Source organism: Cervus canadensis, chromosome 26, assembly GCF_019320065.1.
Source record: "Cervus canadensis isolate Bull #8, Minnesota chromosome 26, ASM1932006v1, whole genome shotgun sequence".
NCBI lineage: Eukaryota > Metazoa > Chordata > Mammalia > Artiodactyla > Cervidae > Cervus > Cervus canadensis.
Window position 1 is genome coordinate 2,476,878 of NC_057411.1, and position 24,770 is coordinate 2,501,647.

At 44.3% G+C, this 24,770-nt stretch overlaps 1 protein-coding gene across 4 annotated transcripts in view; it reads right to left on the minus strand.

Annotated features, from left to right (window-relative positions):
- The window catches only part of LNX1 (ligand of numb-protein X 1), a 183,653-nt gene extending 160,089 nt beyond the window's left edge, over positions 1-23,564 (minus strand). For all 4 annotated transcript variants that reach the window (XM_043447589.1, XM_043447587.1, XM_043447588.1 and 1 more), the window contains exon 1: positions 23,264-23,564. The gene's annotated coding sequence lies outside the window, so the exon portion shown is untranslated. The remainder of the gene's footprint in view (positions 1-23,263) is intronic.
- Positions 23,565-24,770: the final 1,206 nt, after the last annotated feature.

Below are 24,770 nucleotides of genomic sequence, written 5' to 3' on the forward strand. Positions count from 1 at the left end.
GACAGAGGAGCCTGGAGGACTACAGTCCATGGGGGTCATAAAGAGTTGGATGTGACTGAGCAACTAACAATTTTTTTCAAGGCAATGCCAAAGTGTGGCTTTACTCCTGGACCTGGAAAAAAGGAGTGTGCCTTCCAAATGGCTCATCTGTACACAGGCTGCAGTCCAGTTCAAGGGTGCTCTGAACCAAAGGCAAAGCCGTTTGTAACAGAACTGAACCAGAGGGCAGGGACAGGCTCAGACCTGGGGGGTGGAAACAACACACCCACTCCTGAAATCTGCTCAGTCTTTGGGGGTGATCAGGGTGGTGGTGGTAAGTCTGTGCCTCTTTCCAGCAGATCTCAGTGGGACAACCCTGAGACCAACACCCCTGGCTTGGCGGGAGCCTTTTGTTTTATGTGACACAGAGGCTATGGTCTGATTTTTTTTTAATGAATGATACAATATTGCACAAAGTTGGGGCTGGGAAGAACCTCTCCATGTATCCACAAAAGAGCATAAATAAATGTTTTTCGCTAGTCAAGGCTATGGTTTTTCCAGTGGTCATGTATGGATGTGAGAGTTGGACAGTGAAGAAAGCTGAGCGCTGAAGAATTGATACTTTTGAACTGTGGTTTTGGAGAAGACTCTTGAGAGTCCATTGGACTGCAAGGAGATCCAACCAGTCCATCCTAAAGGAGATCGGTCCTAGGTGTTCATTGGAAGGACTGATGCTGAAGCTGAAACTCCAGTAGTTTGGCCACCTGATGCGAAGAGTTGACTCACTGGAAAAGACCCTGATGCTGGGAGGGATTGAGGACAGGAGGAGAAGGGGACGACAGAGGATGAGGTGGCTGGATGGCATCACCGACTCAACGGACATGGGTTTGGGTGGATGCCGGGAGTTGGTGATGGACAGGGAGGCCTGGCGTGCTGCGGTTCATGGGGTTGCAAAGAGTTGGACACGACTGAGCGACTGAACTGAACCAAACTGAAATGTTTTTCTCATTATGACAAAACACTATCCTAGTGAAAAGCCAAAATCTACACAATGTACTGATTGTGATTTTTTCTATTATGCTTCATTGGTCGGTGGCAGGGGGTACCTTCAATCATCTTTGAAAGTATGAGCATTTTTCCACAAAAATTATTTCTTGGTTAAAAAAAAAAGAAATGTAATATCACTGTGTGAGTTTTCTCTTGACCTGAGCTATGTAGTATTTCAGGAATTCTTGCTTAGAACAGAGGCTTTTAAATTAATAATGACTCAAGGCATTAAAACATCTTGTCACTCAGAACAGGATACTTACACAACCAATCTTTTTTATTTGTAGATTCCATACTTGTGGACTCTCCTAGTTACTAAAATGTATTTGTAATCCCAGATTCGATGCCTGTGACACATTCACAGTCATCTGTGGAAGTGCTCAGACCCAGTTGCCTTCTTTTATCAGCTCTCATACTATAAACGTGTTTTTTTGATGATCTGTTTAATGCTACATTTTTTTGTTTTTTACATTTCTGTGCAGTTTTGTGCATTTTTGCCAGTTCATGCAAAGCCAGTCCAGGTAAGGCAATGAGGGGAACGAGGTGAGAAGTTTGCAATAAGTATCCACTGGCTAGAAGTATAGTCTTATGGATCGGGTCAATATGGAGAAGTGTATGTGTGTGTGAAAGAGAGGGGGAGAGAAAGGGAGATGGGTGGGGAAGGAGGGCAGAGGGCTGTGTGAGGGAGGGAGACTCTTGGAAAGAATTTCAGTATCCAGCTGGTTTTCATGGTTGAAGGATCGAGAGTTTGGTGGGATAATACAGGAGCGTGAGCCGTCTTGATTGGGTAAATTGATTCTGGGCCTGATCTCAGGCACAAAGATGCATCACTTGGGGGGATCCTGCTGTGGACTTCCAGTAGAAAACTACGACCAGAAAGCTCCCCAACAAGACCTGAAGACATATAAAGATTCCTGAAAAATCTGGTTTTACTTTATTTGTGTGTGTGTGTGTGCATGTGCACACGGGCTTGTTGCTCAGTCGTGTCTGACTCTTTGCGACCCCATGGACTGGAGCCTGCCAGACTCCTCTGTCCATGGAATTTTCCAGGCAAGAATATTGGAGTGGGTTGCTATTTCCTTCTCCAGGTTTTACTTTGCATTTGATAGGAAATGTAGTCAAACTGGCTATTGGCTGTCAAATTAAAAGTGGGAGTCTCTCCTTTCACCTCTGTTGCAATTGTCCCCAGAGTCCTCTTTTCGTTAGCAGTCTGACACCAACACTGTTCCAAACCTCCTATCCTGACAGGCTTCCCTGTGGCACAGTTCAAAAATCCCCCAACTTTCCACCTTCACTGCACATTTGAAGCATATGGGCAGTTTTCAAAAACCCTCATGTCAGACCCCCACTTATGACCAATCAAAGCAGAATTTCTGGGGGATGGGACCTAAGCATGGGTAATTTTTTCAATGCCCTGGTGATTCTAATATACTGGCCCCAGGTGACTGAAGTATGCCTAATAGAGTAATTCTCAATCCTGGCTGCATTAGAATCACTCTGGTACTTAAATCTCAGGTGAATCAATTCAAAACCCCCTTGAAGGTAGAGAAAGCCTGGGCATTGGTGTATATTTTATAAAGTCCTTGAGAATCCTTGGTTTAGTGAGATAGTTATCACATGTTTGAAATAAAATCTGCTGGAGAAAAGCAAGATAGAGAGTGGGGAAAGAGTTGGTGATAAATATGAATGCGGTAAAATATTTGAAAGTGATAGATATATGAATGTAGTGAAAGTGAGGCCAGCCATTGGTTACCCTCAAAGATCCTGGTCCTCTGACTCTTCTAATCCATTGAACTGTCCCCTGGGAGGGGAGGCAGGTGGGCCATTGAGGGGAGCAGGGCATTTGGGGCGGGGAGACAGACCTAGGGCTGCATCATCACAGGAACTGCCCCAGTGTAAATCTTGTTACCCACAGTTTGGCTGTTCAGTGGTCGGGCCTTTGGAGCTGACACCAGTACCTGGCATGGGTCTTTAGTGACCACGAGTGTGGTGGCTTCTTCTTTCCAGGGCCCCCTTCTCCTAAACGGATGCTCCCCTGACATGGTACACCCCCACAGTGCTCTCCACCCTGGCCAGGGGGGACCGTCCACAGACAATGACAGACTAGCTGGGGTGCCTCTCTTGCCTCAGGTGGGATGAATTCTGAAGGATGATCTATGTGCTCTGTCAGATCAGGCTAAAGCTAGACTCATTGTGGCTCTATTCTTGCTTACAGGTTCCCTGCCCCATCCTGCTTCCCTCATTCCCCTTCTCCTGAGAGCCCTTCCTCAAGACATCCTTTGTATAAAAATCCTTGACTCAGGCTCCGCTTCTGTAGATAATTTGTAGGACAAGTAATGAGTAGATAGTATGTGGGTGATGGGGAGGGTGGGGCAGAAAGCATATGAACCTCAGAGTCAGATATGTCTGGATTCACCCCCAATGTCAGCATTTCTTAGTTGCATGAATCCATCAAATTACCTATAATATTCTATTTCCTTATCAACAAAATGTGGAATGGCCGTGCATCCCTTGCCAGGATGTTGTGATGATATTAAATGCAGGAAGAGGATGGACATGAAATTCCATGGCACATAGTAGAGACCCAGTAATGTTAATTTCTGTTGCCTCCTAGAACCTTCCTGCCACCTCTCTCCAAATTTAGTTCTCCACTGATGTCTTTGGTGCCCCTGCACGATGATTTTCTTAGCCTCTCCATTCTCTTTCTTCCCTTCTATATTATCCTCATACTATCTCCTTTCCCCAGGGTTCCTCACCTCATTTTTTTGTAGTGCTTTTCACTTTCTCCAGCCATGATAGACTAACAAAGATATACAGTAACATCCAGAAACACAGGTCCTTGTTCTGTGGGCCATGGCCAGGGAAGCAGCAGTGAAGTTATCGGTTTTTGCCAGTTCAGCAGAATTAGGTTGGGTTCAGTTCTGTAAACAGGACTCAGGGGGTTGATTTGTGGCTCTTTCTGAGATAGTGTTTAGCCAGGAAAGGATATGTTATTTTCCTTGTGAGATGAAAATAAGGCCATTATAAACCAATTACACTAGCACTGGATGGACATAAAGAACCCTCATCAACATCAGTCTGCAACTTCTGGGCCAAACAGTGGAGCAGGAGGGAGCTGATCACCACAGTCAGGACCTGAGACAAGAGTTTACTGGCTCAGCCACAAACTAGCTGTGGGACTGGGGAGATTACATAACCTCCTTGGAGTCTAGTTTCTCCATCACCAGGAAGGCTCTGTAGCAGAATATGTGCCAGCTACTTCACTAGGGACCTCCTAGAATTCATAAAATGTTTTGGGAGGGAAGCACAGGAACCCAGTGCAGAAACCAACTGAGAACAATGTATATTGTTACAAATATTCTTGTTAATAATGCTATGAAACCATTGCAATTCAACTCTGTGGGACATGGAGTATATCATGTTGGTCACGATCACATCCTCCATTGAAGAGGGAGGGAAATCTGCAAGTCACACGTTAGCTTTGGTTCAATTGGTATTAACCCAATACCAGCTGCTCAAGTGGATTTTAATAATAATTATTACCATACGTTTAATGGAACAGCTGGAGCTAATTAATATTTTGTGTCTGCCCAGCTCCTTTCATTCTCCTCCTTCTGGCAGTGGTATTCCTTTTCCTCTGGAGAGCTCTGTCTCTCCAGAGTCCTAGTGGGGCTGTGACCATGGTGGCTTGTTGCCCGGCTGACTCACCCCGTCCCCTACAGGAGGGATGGGTGTGCGACCCAGCCTCCATTGACAACAGTCCTCTTCTCCCTGGTCACAGGCATTGGTCCAAGGGGTGGCCAGCTCATCAAGTGAATCAGAATCCTTCTCCAGTACCTTGGAATAAGAGTTAGAAGGGTAGTATCCTCCATCTTTTTAAACACAAGCTGGTAGGATGAAGCCCACCATCCATTTTTCCTGACACAGGGGGTGGGGGTGGAGAGAATGCTACCAACACACTCAGAAGCCAAAGTGTTACAAATACAGAGGCCAGATGTGGAGAGAGAAGGAAATACTGACGCTGCTTCAGCCAGAACCCCCGCTCTGGACTGCCTGGTTACGTGAGCCAATGAAATCTCTCTTTTTCTTTAGTCAGACTTGAGGTTATATCATATAACTTACTACAACATTTTAAAAATCTAATTTAAAAAATCTAAGCTTCCATTCAGATAGATATTCTCCTTCAAGTATCGTATATTAAAGAATATATGCAATTAGAATAGAATGAGTCCATTTAGTGTTAGTATATTGCAATTGCTGTTGACTCTTGCATAATATGGGTTTGAACAGCGTGGGTCCACTAATATGCAATTTTTTTCAATAGTAAATACAGTGCTATCCAATTGAACATTGGTTGGATCTGTGGATGTGAATTGTGTATACAGAGGAAATGTGAATGCCAAGGGCTGACTATCAGTGATAGGCAGGTTTTCAACTTTGGTTACCATCGGTGCCCTAATGTCCACATTATTCAAGGGTCAATAGTATTTCAAGGCTCAGACGGTAAAGAACCCACCTGGAGAAGAATTCACCTGAAGAAGACCTGGGTTTGATCCCAGGTCAGGAAAATCCCCTGGAGAAGGAAATGGCTACACATTTCAGTATTCTTACCTGGAGAATTGCATGGACAGAAGAGCCTGGTCGGCTACAGTCCATGGGGTTGCAAAGAGTTGGATACGACTGAGCAACTAACACACATATAAAGAGAAGTAGAGTCACTATCTTGGTGTGAGTTATATATGATTTAATATAAAAAATGTCTCAGGAAGTAGGGAATGATTTGATCAACATTCTTTCCAACACAAAACTCAGGCATCTTGTAATGGGCTTTACTCCTTTACCCAGCATAGGCTGTTTTAGGGCATCATGAACTTGGGAAGGTTGCAGCGCAGAGAAGGCTTTCCTCGTCCTTTTTCATCAGTGCTCTTCTAGGTGGGCACAGATTTTAGGTCTCTTAGTCAAAGGCGTACTCTCTGTTCACAACATTGAAGAACCACCAAGAGGTGGGAAAGGACAAAATTGTAGTCTTGAATCTTAGGTTTTCTGGGTTTTACTCCGTACTTGACGATCAGGGGCGTTGTGTCCATGTAATTCAAGTTTACATTTTTCACATCTGTTTTGCATGCACATGCACGTATATGAAAGTACTTCTTGTCCTAACTGCAATGGGGAAGATATTTAAGGCTGTAAATATTTACTGAGTGTACATAAAACAGCAGTGTGGCCAGAGAAGGGGAATTCGAGCACTGGGCCCGCTTCTGGCTCCACTGCTAATTCCTGTGTGACCTTGAGCGGGTCAATTAAAATCTGTGTTCTCACACTGCATTTAAACAAAGGAGATACTAATCTCTATTGGCCAGCTCTCTGAAAGTAATAACCCCTGAGGACAATATCTGCTATTCAGAATGGAAACCGAAGGGAACTCTCATTGAGACCGCTGTTCTATTAACTTTTCTCTTTTTTTTTAAGAGAGGAGAAGTGGTGGGATGAAAGGGATGTATCCTTTCAGTCTTAGAGAAAAATGAAACTTTGCGGTCTCAAAAAAATTAGCAAGCATCTGCTTCTGCATATCACTGTGAAAATAACCATGTGAATAAAGTAGTCAGGTTTGCTGTTCCCTTTAGAGAAGGTGGTAGGACAAGCCGGAGAAGGCAATGGCAACCCACTCCAGTACTCTTGCTTGGAAAATCCCATGGACGGAGAAGCCTGGTAGGCTGCAGTCCATGGGGTCACTGAGAGTCGGACACGACTGAGCGACTTCACTTTCACTTTTCACTTTCATGCATTGGAGAAGGAAATGGCAATCCAGTCCAGTGTTCTTGCCTGGAGAATCCCAGGGATGGGGGAGCCTGGTGGGCTGCCGTCTATAGGGTCGCACAGAGTCGGACACGACTGAAGCGACTTAGCATCAGCAGTAGGACAAGCGGATGGCAGGGTGATTGTTACGACATCTTGGGGACACTGGTTGGCCCTTCTTGCCCCTTAGAATAGAAGAGCTGGGCTTTGAGACAGGACTTGGATGTTAGGGTGATTCTGTTCTGAAACTCTTGTGACCTTAACACAGATCATCTTACCTTCAAGTGCCAGGTTTTGATCATAGAGACATGGAAACAGTAACGCTCATGTTTAAGTATGTTGAAACAGCACAAGCACCTAATAAAATAGTGCTTAAAAGGAGCCTGATGAATCCTGGTTTTCTAGCCCTTCCATTTATTTGCTTACTTGGATAGGAAGTCAGCAATAGGACCACAGACTGCTGTATTTTGCTCTCAGGGAGCAAACCCTCAGCAGATATTCAGTCCTACACACATAATCAACAGATCCCACCCTAAACTTGTATTTAGACTCCACAGAAATGTCTTGGATTTATACTGTTCCTTTATATCAAGGAACAAACAAACATGTATAAGGAAACACGGCCAAGATCTGTAGTTTAAGACATCTGTTTGGAGTGAAGGTGTTATAAGCTTTCTCTTGTACAGAGGATCCAGGTAACCTTCCTTCCTCCCCCTCCCCATCCCATCTCCCCCCACCCCTGCAAAAAAGGGCAATTGAGGTGATAATCTGGATGAACTACATGAAAGAATCTTGGGGTATATTAATAATTTAGGACTGAATTATTACCTCAATTGTTACACATCCCTTTTACCACTGAAATGACAGAACATATGCGAAAGCAGTTTTATGAGAGGAAATCCAATTTCTACTGGCAAAGAATCTCACAATGCAAATAATAGAATCCCAATAATCAGGTCACATGCAGCCTCACAGTTGCAACATCACAGACATGGAGGAAGGACTGCTCTGGCCCCCAGAAACTTGTGTTTTGCTTTTCCCAAAGCAGTAGTTCTCAAATTCTTTTTGGAATCTATTTCCAATGACAAAAACATATCATGATCCACTAAACTAATTTGTTTGTAACAACCATTGCATGAAAAATATAGTCACAGGGGATCACGGGTGCAGCTTTTATGAAATTTCCTGAGTAACTTCAAAAGTAAAAAGATTGATCTATTCCAGGAGCAAGAAAATACTCCCAGTCATGATAACAATCCCCTAATTTGCAAGTCGTCTGCACTGTTCACATCCTTTCACACTCTGTTTACTTTTTCACATCAACCTTGTAAAGCTGCAGCATTTCCCAGTCCTCAAGATATCATGAGGTAGGTATCATTATTCTTGTATTTCACCACTTCTAAGAGGCCAACGGGTGGAATATTCACCTTTATTCTATGTACCACCCCAAAAGAAAACAGAATGCTGCAACCACGACACACCATCAACTGTAAAACAAAACAAAAAGACCACGTAGTTTCAGATATGTTAAGATGTGAAAGAATGAGTGCCTTTGAATTGATGAACTCTGGACTTCCGCTTTTACAGAGCAGGAAATGTTCGCCTTGTTCAAGGTCAGGCTGCCAATGGAGACTGAAGCACCACTCAAAGGCAGACCTTCTGACCTCAAACAAATGTTTAAAGTTTTAAAGAGAAGACTAAAAAGGTCGAGAACGTTTTAAACATTCTTTTGTTTATATTTCTAATTGCTGATACTCCTTCAGAGATTTAGATAGCAGAAAACAAGCAAGCTTGTCAGGAAGGGGAGGAAGCCCTCGCTGAAGGGGGGTGGTGGCCTTGGCAGCTAAGCACCCAAAGAGCTCAGAAGGCAGTGTGACTCCCCTGCAGAGATGTCTTCCCACCTCTGGAGTGCTTCCTTAGCTGTGGGACAAGCTGGCTTGACTATAGAGGAAGCACCGAGCTCCATTTAAGTTTCTTGACCTTTCTAGCCTTCTGTTTAAAAGTCAGTAAAAGAAAATAAGGAGGAAAAAGAGGAGGAGTGGAGAAAATGAGTCTGTGGTCTTAATATTTTTCTGCTGAGGATAGAGGCTTGGCAAGCATATCAAACATACACTTATTTGCTAACCATAAGGCTTGTTTCTCTTAAACCTTGATGGGAAATTGATGTTAAAGAGCCACAAAGGGACCACACTGCATCCGTAATCCTGAAAGTAACATCAGCTTAGGGTGAACCGTTGTTGACGGTGGAGAGAACCAAGGAGACTGTGCCATTATAGAAATACTGCGCCTCGCTGGTTTGCAAAAGAAATCTCCCCAACTTAGGGGAGGAAGTGGAGCGCCTTGGAAGGCAGTTTGTTTCCTTGTGGCCAGTGACTGATTTTCCACTAAGTGCGCATTGGTTAATTCTCCCAAGAGTATTAAAAATGAAGGGAGGATTTCAGGTTTGACTCACATGAACTACTTTTATTTGGACAGTCTTTGTTTTGTCCAGTCTGGTCGGCAGTGCTTCCGGGCCCTTCCTCAATCCCTGGCGGGGGCTGAGACCCAGTCCTTGTTTGGGATGAAAAGGTATTGGAAGGCCGGCTGCTCTAATTGGAGTTTGCACCTGCAGACCCCAGCCTGGAAGGCGGCTGGGCTCTGGGGCCGCTGTGTGTGTGTGTGTGTGTGTGCATTTGATTTCCTCGATGAACACTGGGACACTGCATGGTTCTTTTAGCCTGAATTGTCTGGAGGGGATCCAAGCTGCTCAGCCACTTTCTCTACTCTAGTGGAGAGGGACCCTCTTTTCTCTCCTCTTGAAGGAGGGATTTTTAGCCCTGCAAGTATTAATAAATCTAGTATATTTTGATCTAATCTCTTCTGGCCCCAAGAGAACTTACCCAGACAAGAGGTGCCCTTCAGGTAGTATGAGAGGATGTCACAGCCCGGCTTTCACCCATGCAGAAGCTGCTGCATTTTTTATGGGTTTCTCACACTTGACTAGTGATATAATCCAGGCAGCATTCAAGAGTGATGGATACAGCCTCTGTGCTTAGCCCAGGGAGAGGGAGATGGAGAAACTGCCCAGGTGGATTTAATTAATGACCGTGCCTCTGTTCCCCTCACAACACCCTAGTGCCCAATCTCCATCCTAATGCGCATATTGAATGTGTACAGTATGATCAATTTTGGCATCCAGATACAGTCATGAAATCACCACTGTGGACTGAAAACAATGCATAACCTAAAAGTTAAGGGTTATGTTTTATTTGGCGGACAAAACTGAAGATATAAGCATGAAAGACAGCCTCTCAGATAGCTCTGGGGGACTGCTCCACAGAGGCAAGGGAGGAGTCAGGATGTATAGAAGTTCTGCAACAAAAACCAGGTAATCAGATTACTATTAAAGAAAACTTCACATCTCAAGTTAATGAATTTAGTGCCTTTTGATCTATGGGAAGATGCAAGAGTCTGGGCTCACTAAAATCATTCCTTTGATATGCATCTTAACTAGTAATATCTAGGGCCAGGATGCTGATTTCCTCTATCCTGAATCCTGGGGTGGGGGTGGGGGGTTGCTGCAGTGGCTGCTAGCTTGCTGGTTGCAACATCCTTTGTTTACTGATACAACAGGTAACTCTATTCACACCACAATCGAGATAATGAACATGTCCATCACCCCCTAAAGTTTCCTTATTCTCCTTTATAATTCCTCCTGTCACTCTTTCCTCCACTCTACATCCCCAGGCAACCATCAATCTGCTTTCTTAATTATGGATTATTTGCATTTTCTAGAGCCCTACATAAGTGGAATCAGACAGTATGATCTTTTTTGTCTGACTTTTTTCACTCAGCATAATACTTTTTGAGATTCATTCATATTGTATGTATTAATGGTTTCTTTCTTTTTATTGTTGAGTAGTATTCCATTGTAGGGATGTATCATAGTCTGTCCATTCATTCACTGTTGATGGGCATTTGGGTTGTTCCTAGTTTGAAGTGATTACAAATAAAGCTGCTGTGAATATATGTGCCCAAGTCTTTATGTAGATATAAGCCTTCATTTATTGGTAAATTCTGAGCAGTGCAATAGCTGGATTGTATGACAGGTATATGTTCAACTTTTTAAGAAACTGCAAACTGTTGTCCAAAGTAGTTGTACCATTTTTTTTTCCCACTAGTAGGTGCAGTTCCTGTATTTGGTCCTGTACTTTCCAGCGTTTGGTATGGTCATTCTTTTTAAGATTTAGCTATTCTAATATGTATGTAATGGTGTCTCAGTCTGGTTTTAATTTGCTTCTCCCTAATGACTGATCATGTCGTGCATCTTTTCCATGTGTTTACTTATTATCTGTAAATCATCTTTTGGCAAAGTGACTGTGTAAATCTTTTAACCATTTCTTAAATTGGCTTGTCTATTTTCTCATGATTGAGTTTTGAGAGGTCATTATACATTCTCCCAGAGATATTTTTATTTAAAGGGTTATCATGGAATGTAAGACACTGCATAGATGATTTTGATAGAACTAATCAGAGCTCTCATTTGAAAAAACCCTGATACTGGCTGAGACTGAAGGCAAAAGGAGAAGGGGACAGAAGAGGATGAGATGATTAGATATCATCACTGACTCAACGGACACGAATTTCAGCAAACATGGAGATAGTGATGGACAGAGGAGCCTGGTGTGCTATGGTCCACGGGGTTGCAAAGAGTTGGACATGACTTAGCGAATACACAACAATGGCAATAACAAACCAGAGCATGTGGGGAATGACTTGGCGGCCCAGGGCCTTCAGGCGCCTGGAGAGCACTCTTGCTGTGTGCCTGGCTGTGTTATCATGATGCAAGCAGGCCATGCCTGACAGGCCCGGGTCATGCCCACTTTTTGAGGCTCTTAGGATATTTAAAATAAAAGAAATTCCAAAATAGACATATGAAAAGTGTGATACATTTTAAATGTATATGTTGAACAAATGAGTGCTTTTGACCACATGCAAAAATTCAGCATGTATATAACATTGGAAAGGATGCTAACACTTTAAATTTGAAGTCCAATGTGGGGCCTGAGACAAAGGACTCTGGTGTTCCATTGGCTGCCTTGTGATGAGTCATGAGACACCAGGGCCAGCTTGGATACTTCTCACATACCCCATGTACCCTAAAGTCACATCTGGCATGGTCACTCTATAGCCGTTTATACTTGGGGTCAAGTGAATGCTACCGAGATGGCTATGGACGAAAGGACCATTTCCCAGATCAATGCAAATTTTCCAGCAGAATGGTGACACTGGGAAGGTCAATCATGGCCATCAGGGCCTTTTGGAGGGACCCTCTGCTCTACCCACCTGCGACTATGGGGCCTGAGGCTTCCTTTGGGTGATTGGGGTGTGTGTTAGTTGCTCAGTTGTGTCCAACTCTTTGAGACCCCACGAACTGTAGCCCATGAGGCTTCTCTGTCCATGGAATTCTCCAGGCAAGAATACTGGAGTGGATTGCCATTCCCTTCTCCAGAGGATCTCCCTGACCCAGGGATCGAACCCGGGTCTCATGCTTTGCAGGCAGATTCTTTACTGTTTGAGCTACAGGGAAGTTCTTTGGATGATTGGAGCCTTGACCTTTTCCACTTAGCTTGAGGTCAGGATTGTGGGGTGACTAGGAGAGGGGCAGCTTTGTGTGAAGAAATCCCAGAGGCCTCCCAACCACACTCACAGAAGCTCCTGTCCTCTGGGGAATTTCACCATCACCTCTGAGAAATTTTCAATTCCTCTCACCTCTCATAGTATCCAGTGCAGGGTTCTCCAGGAGGGCACATTTGGCAAAATCTGGAAACATTGTTGATTGTCAAAACTTGGGAGAGGTTACTGACATATAGTGAGCAGAAGCCAGGATGCTGCAAAATATTCTACAAGACAGCTCCCCACATCCAAGAATTATCCAGCCCTAAATGCTAGTGTTGGCGAGGTTGGGAAATCATTGTTTGTATGATTCAATCAACTGTCAACAAGAATGGACAGAAAATATGACTGCAGATTCTGAAAAACTGGTTCTATGTCCTTTAAGCAGACGAGCGCCACAGTAGAGACAGAGAGAGTTGATCATGAAGCTTGCGGGGTTGTGAGCAGTGAGCTGCCCAAAACCTCTGACCCTCGCACCGCCTTCCCTTCTCCCCACTGTTAAGAACTGCCATGTAACTGACCTGGCTTCAAACCCAGTTCTGCTGCTCAGTGACTTTGGGCAAATGATGTAACCTCTTTAAGCCTCAGTTTTCCATCTGAAACATAGAAATGACCTTAGTAGTTTTCAGAAGCATGAGAATTAAACCAGATAAGCCAAGCCACGTGAAGAGTTTGACAGGGTCTGACACGTGAAAAGAACTCAGAAGTGACTATCATTATTCTGTGAATTAAGCACCTGCTGAACTCAAAGCACCTTTTCTAGGTGTTTCCTAGCCCCCCAGTGCCAACTGGTGACAACTTTTTTTATTAGTCTTCAAAGCATTTACTTTAAAAGTTGTAATAATATTAACCCTCTCTATAGAAACAAAGCCCAATGGGTGCATTGAATGCACTGTTTTCAACTTGACTTTAGTGATAAAAAGAAATGAATGAAAAATGATTTAAATTGAAACAACATAGTCTGTATTGAGGTATTTATGCATGTATATAGATTTAAGCCTATATATTTGTTCATGGTCTATGGAAAGAAATTTACACAGTGAAGCTTGTCAGAAACAGCACTAGCTTGGACTCTTTCAGCAAATCCTTGGGGACTCTTGGGCTGTCCCGTTGCAGGATAGAGCAGGATTCCATGTCAGGTGACTTGGATCAGATCTCAGGTGGGGTCGGATACTTTGGCACCAGCAGGGCCTCTTTGCCAGATGGCCAAGCAGAGCCTATGAGATTCAAGCCAGTTTGAGCTCAGGGTGTTTCTGGAAGGTCACTGTTGCAAACCCAGAGAACCAGTTCTGTGAGGTTGGCTCAAAGGGGACATTTAGTCAGAGTAACAGAGAAGTATGGTAATGGAGTGGAGGAAGTCTGGGTAGGGATTACAACCAGCACAGTCCAAAGGCTCTTCTCAGCTTTCAGAAGAGTGAGGGAGAAGTAAAGCTTGGCCCTGGACCTCAGACAATACTTTGTTCTTGCCAAGCATAGGAGAGTGAGCCCCAAAATCGCCAGTGAGCCAAGAGATAATCCCAGTGATAAGGACTCAGCTAGGCAACCCCCAGGCCAAAAAATAAGAGTAGAAAATTTGCTTAACTCTTTTTCTGCCTGTGCATTTTCTTGTGGGGCAGGAGACATATTTGAAAACATGGGTATGCACTCTACTTAGGGGATATGCAATGTAGGAATCCTTTGGGCTCTGTTAGCCCTTAAGAAGCTTTGGACACTGAAGCCATGAAAGAGCTCCCAGGAGCATTCTAGAAGACAGATTAGATTTCCCAGTATTAGGTCACCAGCCCAGGAGTGTGGCAGAGACTTCTCATGCAGGGCGTGAATAAATAGATGTAGGAATTTCCTTCCCTCGTGTGGGCTGTTCTCAGTATTAAGCAGTCAGAATGTGTATCTATAGGTATTTCCCCCACTGGGCTAGTCCAGAGAAAGAAAGAGGTTTATCTACTTAAATCAGAAGGTTCAAGGGCCACAAAAATTGCATTTTAGTAGTAGGAGTGGCTGTCACTGAGAAAAGTCACGTAGAACTGCCAGTTCTGCTCTTAATCCCCCTCTGTCTAAGCAGCTGAGAACAGATTGATCCATGGAAGGACAAGAGTTTGAGTGACAGGCATTCTGTGCATCCTTCTGATACTCCGTGAATTGAAATCAGCAGGAGAAAAGGTCTGCATGGCATTATCTTGACCGTTCGTACAACAACATTCTCATAAGAGATACCCTCATCTCTTACCTATGGACACGAAGGGAATAGAAAACCACAGGCATTTTTGCATCGGTAGTGCTTATGTTAGTGTCTCAACAGAGGGGTTTTGAATGAATGACCGATCAGTGGAATGCATCATACTCCTGTGTGTGTGTTCGTGAGGGTACTGATCACTATCATTCACAGTTCCCTTTATAAAAAGCCCGATATGGTCAATTTCTACTCCAAGTTTAAGTGAGGAAAGCTTTGTACCTATAAAAGAATGGCTTTCTTTCCTCCTTTCTGAAAATGAGGATGATGTCATTGGACATATCTCTCTTTTGCTCTAGTTGTCTGGAAGCTTAGGGTTCAACTAATGCCCAGCTGTATCAGTGATGAAGGCTCTTTTGGCATTCATACTTGATTCTTATTTCCTCTGGTCTTGTCATCCTAATCTTATTTTTATTTCCCTTGTTCCCAGTTTAAATTCCTGATTATATTTCCAATCATTGTTATTGCAGAGTTCATACTCTCAGATGCCTTTACTTGTCAGGGAGGTGGCAGTAAATGACTGAAGTAAGCGGTGGTGACAGAGCACGGTGTAGACTGTGGCGAATGAAGAGAGGTCTTTCCTGGCCATTCTACTCAAATAGCATCACCTCCCCCCACTGTCAGTCCCTAGCCCCTAACCCTGCTTATTCATAGCATTCATCATTTTCTGAATTATCTTACCTGTTTACCGTCTCTCACCTCTGCTATATCCCCAGAATCCATAGCGATGCCTGGCACTGAACTGTCACCTAATCACATCTGTCGAATGAATTAATGACTCAGTGGGACCAGTGTGGCTAGGTTTTTACTACATTTTAACAGTTTGGAATTTGGATTTTTATATGAAATCTCCTGGTTTTTAGATATTGGTGGCAAGTATAAAAAATTAAAAACACTCTGCTGGCCAGAAATGGGCCATGTTAGCATGTGACCATTGTTCTACCTCATATTTTCCATCTGTAGCTGAGAACAGGACAGGGCCTGGGACCCCCTACGGGAGTGCTTGCAACTGGACAAATGTCTCCTCGAGCAACAGAGTACAAAGAACTAAAAATAATTGTGTGCATGCACAGTTGGGGAAAATTATGAACAATAGGTATAAAAAGGCCCAAACCTCAGAAAGCACATGAAAATATTCTCAGCATTGTTAATTACTAGAGAAATGCAAATCAAAACTACAATCAGGTGTCACCTTACACTGGTCAGAATGGCTATAATCAAAAAGTCTGCAAACAATAAACACTGGAGAGGATGTGGAGAAAATGGAACCCTTGCACACTGTTGGTGGGGATGTAAATTGGTAAAATTATGGAGAACAGTTTGAGTTTCCTCTAAAAAACTGTAAATAGAGCTACCATATGATCCAGCAACCCTAATTCTGGTCCTATATCAGGAGAAAACCATAATTCAAAAAGATGCCCCAATGTTCACTGCAGCACTATTCACAACAGCCAAGACATGGAAGCAACCTAAATGTCCATTGTAGATGAATGGATAATGGAGATGTGGTACATATATACAATGGAATATTACTCCGCCCTAAAAAAGAATGAAATAATGCCATTTGCAGCAACATGGATGATCTAGAGATTGTTGTATTAAGTGAAGTAAGTCAGACAGAGAAAGACATATATGATATCACTTACATATGGAATCTAAGAAAATGATACTGCTGCTGCTAAGTCGCTTCAGTCGTGTCCAACTCTGTGCGACCCCATAGATGGCAGCCCACCAGGCTCTGCCATCCCCGGGCTTCTCCAGGCAAGAATAGTGGAGTGGGTTGCCATTTCCTTCTCCAATGCGTGAAAGTGGAAAGTGAACGTGAAGTCGCTCAGTCATGTCCAACTCTTAGTGACCCCATGGACTGCAGCCTACCAGGCTCCTCTGTCCATGGGATTTTCCAGGCAAGAGTACTGGAGTGGGTTGCCATTGCCTTCTCCCAAGAAAATCATACAAATGAACATAATACAGAATAGCAATAGATTCAGACTTAGAAAACAAACCTATGGTTACCAAAGAGGAAAGTTTGGGAGGGGAGGGATAAATTAGGAAGTTGGGATTAATATATACATACTACTATATATAAAAGAGATAATCAACAAGGACTTACTCTATAACACAAGGAACTCTACTCAATACTCTGTAATAACTTATATGGGAAAAGAATCTGAAAAAGAATAGATAAAAGTATATGTGTAACTATACCTTGCTGTACACTTAAAACTCACATTACACTGCAAGTCAACTGTACTCCAATATAAAATAAAAATTAAAAAAAAGAAAGGCTCAAACCTAATTTCCACTTCTGAAGTGCCAGGAGCAAAAGCAGGGCACTACACATGATCCTTGCACACAGCACCACCAAGGTGTTAGGCAGACCACCTAAGCCAACCCTGCAGCTCTATCCACATATCCACTCCCACCCTCACCCCATCGAAGGAACCAGCTTGCTGACAACCCCACTTCCAGGAATGAGCAAGAGCACTTAAGGAAAGTGGGGAATTGGTGTGGTGACTCCTCAAAGACTTAAAAATAGAATTACAATATGAACCAGCAATTCTGTTTCTGAGTATACGTCCAAAATAACTGAAAACAGGAACCCAAACTGATATTTGTACACCATGTTTTTAGAAGCATTATTCACAATAGCCATGGGATGAAAGAAACTCAAATATCCATGAACAGATTAATGAATAAACAAAATAGGGTATAGACATATAATGGAATACTACTCAGACTTAAAAAGGAAGGAAATTCTGACACCTACCACAACATGAATGAACCCCGAGAAAACTACATATTAAGTGAAATACGAGAGAGGAGGCCTCTGCAGTTTGTCTGTCTGTCACACCTCTCTGGGACCTTTAGAGGCTGCAACAATGGAAAGATTATGGTGGTTTCCCATCCCTCCAAGAATGACAAAAGAAAAACAACAGTAAACCATAAAATGTGCTTAGAGAAGGACAACAAAGTTCTGATTTTTCCAAAATAACAGCATCGAGTTTCTTTTGAAATGCCCATATCTATTTTTAAAAACTTCTCTTTCTTTTAACTAATGATATGTTTGCTGTCTTGGCTTTGCCAGTCTCTCGTAGCTCAGTCAGTAAAGAATCTGCCTGCAGTGCAGGAGACCCAGGTTCGATTCCTGGGTCAGGAAGATCCCCTGGAGAAGGAAATGACAACCATCCAGTATTCTTGCCTGGGAAATCCCATGGGCAGATGAGCCTGGTGGGCTACAGTTCACGGGGTTGCAAGAATTAGACACGACTGAGTGATTAAACTACCACAATCTCTTTTTGAGCCATCTAGTGGGAAATGATAATAGCACCTAATATTTATTACTTTCTGTTTATATGCTATGTTTTCTTCTGTGCACTATATAAAATAACTGATTTAATCATTGTATCAATTCCATGAGATAAGCATGATTACAATCTCTGGTTTTACAGTCAAGGAAACTGAGGCACAGGGCAGTCACTCGCCTAAGAGCAGACAGCTAGTAAGTGGCAGAACCAGGATTTGAACCCAGAACATGGGGCTTCAGAGCCTCTTGTCCTAAAGTCTAAAATAAACTCCAGGCGTATTAACCCGGCGTGTGGGCCCGCCTCCACCAGTCTGCACCTGCCTTTCCAGCTCTCCCCGCACCTCGGGCCCTTCTGCACAACTCTCCCTGGGTCCTCCTTCCTGTGGTCCCACCTCGTTAACCCCCATTCGGGGTTCCCCTTGGGTATCCCCGCTCTGCCTTCTCTGGTGGGCTAGGTGTCTTCCTGTGGCTGGCTGTTCAGACAGCTCCCATTGCACCTTGCCACCTGGAATTGTACCTGTCTGACTCTTGTCTGTCTCTCACCGTGGACTGGGAGCTCCCTGAGTGCAGAGAACAAGGTTTTAAGTCTCTGTGTCCCAACCCAGCCAAGTACTTGATTTGTAGTAAATGCTTGGTACCTGGTCTTAAGGAAATAAATGAGGCAGAGCCCAGGCTGGGACTTGGTGTAGAAGATGGAGTAATGATTGTCCAAATGGTAGCTCTCACCCTAGAAATGTTGTTGGTACCCTGAGCAGACAGCGGGGTGGGAGGCCCACATCTATGTAGACTGGAGAGGTCTTGAATGGAATTGAATCAGTGGTGTGGACCCCATGCTTTCAATGCTAGTGGAAACATGTGCCCAATTCATATGGCAGAGACTGCTCCCCGCTAATCAAAGACACTGACAAGGCTGACATACATACAAATGCATACCGTGGGTCATAGAGCCACTTCCAAGTTTTAAAAAAATGTTAAAATTGAATGACTGTCTTCTTCATCTTCTCTTCTCTTCCTAACTAATTTAGTATAATACTTAAGGCCATTAACGGGGTCTGAGTAAGGTAATCACCCCCGTGGCGGGTGGAGAGGGTATGCTGGCCCAGATGGAGTAAGGAGATTAACCGCATAGAAGGGCTGCCCTGCACAAGGGCCAGACCCTGGATGGGCAGAGGAAGGGAGTCCTCTGGAGGGACAGCCTGGCTCGAGTGTCGGAATCCAAGCGGGATGAGGAGGGTACCTGGGGGGAAGGTCACGACAGCAGAGGTCATGATCGCAGCTGGTTACATGCAGCGGATTGATCAAACAAGCGAGTATAGTAAGGATAATGGAAAACAGGCTCTGTAATGTGAGAGACGGAACTTACAATATAGAAAGGGAGAAAGCTAGAATGAGACATGCGGGGTTGGATTGGAATTGAAAGTATGAGAGTGAAATTCTGGTTTTCAATACATACAAATCATCTGTAGAAATAAATAAAGAGGTACACACACACTCACACACACACTCACACACTCTCACACCCTAGCTCTTCTACTGAAAGAGTCGGGGAACAGCAATACCTAAGGCAGCAATGAGCCTGCCTAACAGTGAGAATTTGGATTCTAAATAATTTCCCACTAAATGGAACCAGAGCTCCCTGACTATAAGGCTGGAACATCTCATTGTAACAGGAGGTAAGGAAGCGCAAATAGTGATGGGAACTACAAAAGGACACATTGACAGTTTGATGGGTATGAGATTTTACACAATTTCAAGGTCCTTTTCTACAGAACATTTATGAATTTAAAAAAGGAGGAAGAGGAACTTTCCAGTGGAGATCCCTAGAAGACATCACTTTAACCAGCTACTCTCAATGATCTCCTATTTGGAGACTGGGGCCTCAGTGAAATTCTCAAAAGAATTTAAAATCTTTTGCCATATGATAGATGCAATGAGAAGAGCGCGGCATCACTTCTGTGATATTCTTGCCAAAGTTGTAGAACCTGAATCTAAGTGTGAGAAAACTCAAATTCAAAGTGAGGAACATTCTACAGAATAACCAGCCAGTATTCAAAAAAAAAAAAAAAAAAAGAAACCTGTCAAGGACATGAAAGTGAAGGAAACACTGAGGAAAGAGTCCATATTGAAGTTGATTAAGGAGACGTGACAACTAAATACAACACATGATTTGAAAGTACTCTTTTTGCTATAAAGACTATTTTGGGGACAAGTGACAAGAACTTGAACTGGTCTGAGGATCCAGTGACAATTAATGGAAATTTCCTAGAGTCTGAGGATTGGATAATAGTAATGTATCAACATTAAGCTCCTGGTTTTGTGGTTGTGTGGGAGATATACTGTGTATGGGAAATGCACCCTCAAGTATTTCTGGAAGATGAGGCATCTCTTTGGCAGCTTACTCTCAAAGGGTTCAGGACAAATACATTATAGAAATTTTTGTACTGTATTGTACTCGCAACTTTTCTGTAAGTTTGAGATTTTTCAAAATAATATATCTATATCTGTATCTAGTGATATAGGCTGGAATTATACTGTTTTCCAGCCTTGCCAGGACACAGGTGCCTAGGGCCTGCCTTGGGAGGACAGAGCTTGGAGTGGCTGCCCCAGGAGTAGAATCAGGGTGTGTCTGATTCTCTGCTGAGTGTTGGTTCTCTACTGAGGTGCAGAGATGGACATTCTCACCCAAGTCATTTAGTAAAGAATGGACATCCAGATACTTGAGTAACTAGACAGAGAGAACATAGTTTCTGTAGGACACAGGCCAGCCACTTGACTTATCTGATGATGGGCTTTCTGCCAGAATCAAGGAAGTGGAAGCACTGAATGCCCCCTTGCCCTGTCCAAACGTCTGCAGGATACCTGCAGGCCGGTTCTCCAATGTCCATCTGGAACACGGATCGTGCAGGGGACCCCATGTTCTTTTGAGACTTGGCCTAAAGTGCCGATAGTAACCATCACTGCCTACTGTGTACCTTCTAAGAGTCAGAAACTGGGACAGATGCTTCACAGGTTCTTTTTATAATCATTACAATGGTTCTCCTTGCTAAGTAAATTGTCCCCATTTTATAAATGAGGAAGTAAGGCTTGGGAAGTCTTAGTAACAGCCTCAACATTATGGGTTGAATTGTATCCCCCCCCCCCCCCAGATTCATTTGCTGAAGTCCCATATCTCAGAATGTGGCTGGATTTGGAGATAGGGCCCTGAGAGAGGTGACTGAGTTAAAGAGAGACCTTTAGGGTAGACTCTAATCCAACTAACAGCCGTCTCTCTTAAGAAGATGAAATTTGGACATACAGAGAGAGACACTCTCTTTAAAGAGGAATGACCACGTGAGGACACAGCAAAAAGGTGCTGTTTACAAGCCAAGGTGAATGGCCTCACCCTGATGTTGGACTTCGGGCTCCAGAGCTACAATAAAATACATTTCTGTTGTTTAAGCCATGCAGGCTGTGGTGCTGTGACGGCAGTCCCAGCAGACTCACAGGTGGGGCATCTGGGGGAGGATGAAGCTGGTGTTCAAAATCAAATCAGTGCAGTTCCGTTCTCTGCCATCTTCCTACACACAGGGCCTCTGCTGTGTAACTTCTCCCCACCTCCCCCAACAGGCTGCCCAGAACCTCCACCCAGAATCTCCCAGACCGAGTGGATCCCTCCTCTGCCATCCCACAGCCCTTACTGCACTGCATATATTGGAACTCATGATCTTGTGATCAAATCGAGGGTAGGGCTCCTCTTATCTTTATCCCTGGCATCTCCCATGGAGCCAGTTAGTATGTATTGAACACTCATGTGCCAGCAAAGATTTCATACGTGTTATCTCATTTATACCTTAAAACAACTCCTTAAGGTAGGTATCTCCAACTGTTCCCATTTTACATGTCAAAAAACTGAGGTCAGAGGTGTTACCTGAATTACCCCAGACATAAAGCTGAAGCTCCAATACTTTGGTCACCTAATGCAAAGGGCCATCTCATTGGAAAAGACCCTGATGCTGGGAAAGATTAAAGACAGGAGGAGAAGGGGCAACAGAGGATGAGATGGTTGGATGGCATCAATGACTCAATGCACGTGAGTCTGAGCAAACTCCAGGAGATAGTGAAGGACCGGGAAGCCTGGCGTGCTGCCGTCCACAGGGTCACAGAGAGTCGGGCACGACCTAATGATTGAACAACAACAACAGAGCCAGTAGGTGGTGGAGCCAGGAGTCACCACTGGATGGTCTAATTCTTCAGTCTGTGCCCTTCACCTCCTGCCCCGCGCTGTAAATGAACACTCCCTCCCTACCCGGGGGCTGTGCTGATCTGAAACCTCTCTTTCAGCATGCTAAGCCCGAGTGTGAAGCTCCCCTCCCAGGAGAGCTTTCTCACTCATGCTCCCCCCAGCCCCCACCCTGCCTGCTTCAGCACCCGCTGGGCACGGGGTCTGCACCTCACACTGACGTGTGGGCACTGGGGCCACCTCTTATCACTGAACTGGCTTCAGTGTCCAGGGATGGAGGTGGACAAGGATACATGACACGGTGGCGTATTGTCCTGGGAACCCTGACTCTCCATCTCTGGATTATCCCGGAGAGTTCCAATTGCTAAAATTCTATCCTCTCATCTGACCATTTGCTGGAATATGCAACAGAGAGTGTAGTCTGGCATTTGGTTTAGAAAGTAGAGTCACCGTTCTCCTGAAAAGAGGCAGGAATGGAGACAGGATGAGCTGTCTGTCACTTTCTTACACACTGCTGGGCAGGTCACAATTTCTCTGCACCTAAGTGCCTCTGTGGGTAAAATGGTAATGGAAATGCCTATTTCTACCACAGAAATGGGACAAAACACGTGAATGTGTTTTGAATACTGATGAAGAATAATGTTATAGAAACCCAGTCACCATCAGTGGGATTACTTACATTTCGACTGACCAGCTTGGCCAGTGAAAAATGAAATAAAAAAGTAGTTTTTATTTTTGAAAGCCGAGGAAGTGGTATCCATGAAGGATGCAGAAAAAATCAAACATAAAGAAAGTAAATGACCTGAGGCCTTTCTAGAGTGCTGAAAATATTCCTAGGTTCTCCTGAACAAGTTGATGTGTGTGTGTGAGAGAGAGAGAGAGACAGAGAGAGAGAGAGAGAGAGAGTGTGTGTGTGTGTGTGTGTGTGTGTGTGGTGTATGGCAGGGGTGGGGCGGAGGCTGGGCTAGGGGAGTCAGGGACAGAGTTTTCTCCAATTGCCTGAGACGCAGCCCTCTGGAGGAGGCAGGCCTCTTACCTTTGCGGCACTGTGGATCGGTTTCCAGGCGTGTGAGGCCTCCGGGTGAAGTCCATTTGGGAGCTGAGTTTTTCTGACTCAGCAGTAGCCCGGGAAAATTTCCTTGCCCCGTCTTCCAGACACGCATGAGATCCACTCCACCTGGGACTGAATCAGCGCACCCCTGCCCCTGCCGCAGGCTGTGCGCAGAGCTGAGCCATAAGCCTGGAGCAGCCTCTGGGGAGCTTCCAGGGAGAGTGGCTCCCACTGAGCGTCAGCGACGTGTCTGTTCTGGTTTGGATGGGCTGAGGCTCCCTGCAACTTCCTTCTGCTCTTGCCAGAGCCGGGGTCCTTTTGTTCACCTTTAGGGCTGCCAAGTCAGGCCTACCGCACCCCTGGATATTGTTTTCCTGCAGGCAATGGGAAAATGAGCTTGGAGCCAGGGAAGGGAAATCAACAAGGAAATAAACACAGGGTCATTACCTCTCCAGGTCATCACCGGGCTGGGACATCATCACGCTGGGATCACTTCCTAAAGAGGCAGGAGCTGGCCGCTGCCTGAAGGGGCCCCAGACATTGTTTAATTGCGCCAGGCATTTAAAAAATTTTAAACATGCAAAGAAGTGTGCATTTCTATCAGAAGTGTGAAATCTATGTTGGACCAATCAAGCAATCCTGACTCGCTCCAATGCCTTGCCAAATCTTTCAGAGATTTTTCCATAGGCAGCATCTCTTGTAACCAAACACTGGCCAACGTTTGTAGCCAAAGGAAAAGAATGAGCAAGTTTATGGCTGACACAAGCCGAGACTTTTAAAGACACAGGTAAGACTTTCAAAGACATCCTCTAAAGATAGAGGATTATTATTTGAATAAAGTTTTCTTCTACTTACTCTTCAATGTCACGGTCATCATCAGTGGCCTCATCTTTGCCAGCATTTATTGAGAGCTTATGGTCTGCCAGGTGCTGTGCTAATGACCTCAACCTGTGTTATTTTATTTAATTCTCAACATAATTCTATCACTCTCATTCCCATTTTGTAGATGAAGAAAATGAGGATTAGAGAGATTAAGTCACTCTGGCACAGTGACCCCACTAGTTAAAAATGTAGAAATTGCCTTTCTGGAAGGATGCTCTTCTGAGTCTTGCTTTTCCCAACAGTCAGCTTAAGCACTTTGGTGGACTGACAGCTCCTGTGATGGCCAAAGATTTGCTTAAATAAACTCTTAGGTCTGGGAATAGAATTCTAAACAGAACCATGGCTCATCGGCTAGTTAACTCTCTTCCAGGAGTTACCAAGTGGTGCTACCTTTATGCGACTTGTACAAAGGACACACCTAGCCTGTCACCCTCTCTTCTTCTCCAAGGGGGTGCTGTTGGCTGCTTTCCCCCAGCTCTCCACTGTGACTCTGACTGCCCCGGAAGGAAGGGCCCTGTAAATCTCGTAGTCTCTGTGTGTGCTTCAGTTACGGCCTGATCACCCAAATTTTCCCTTTTGACTCTAGAAGCTTAACAGTTACAAGCTTCTT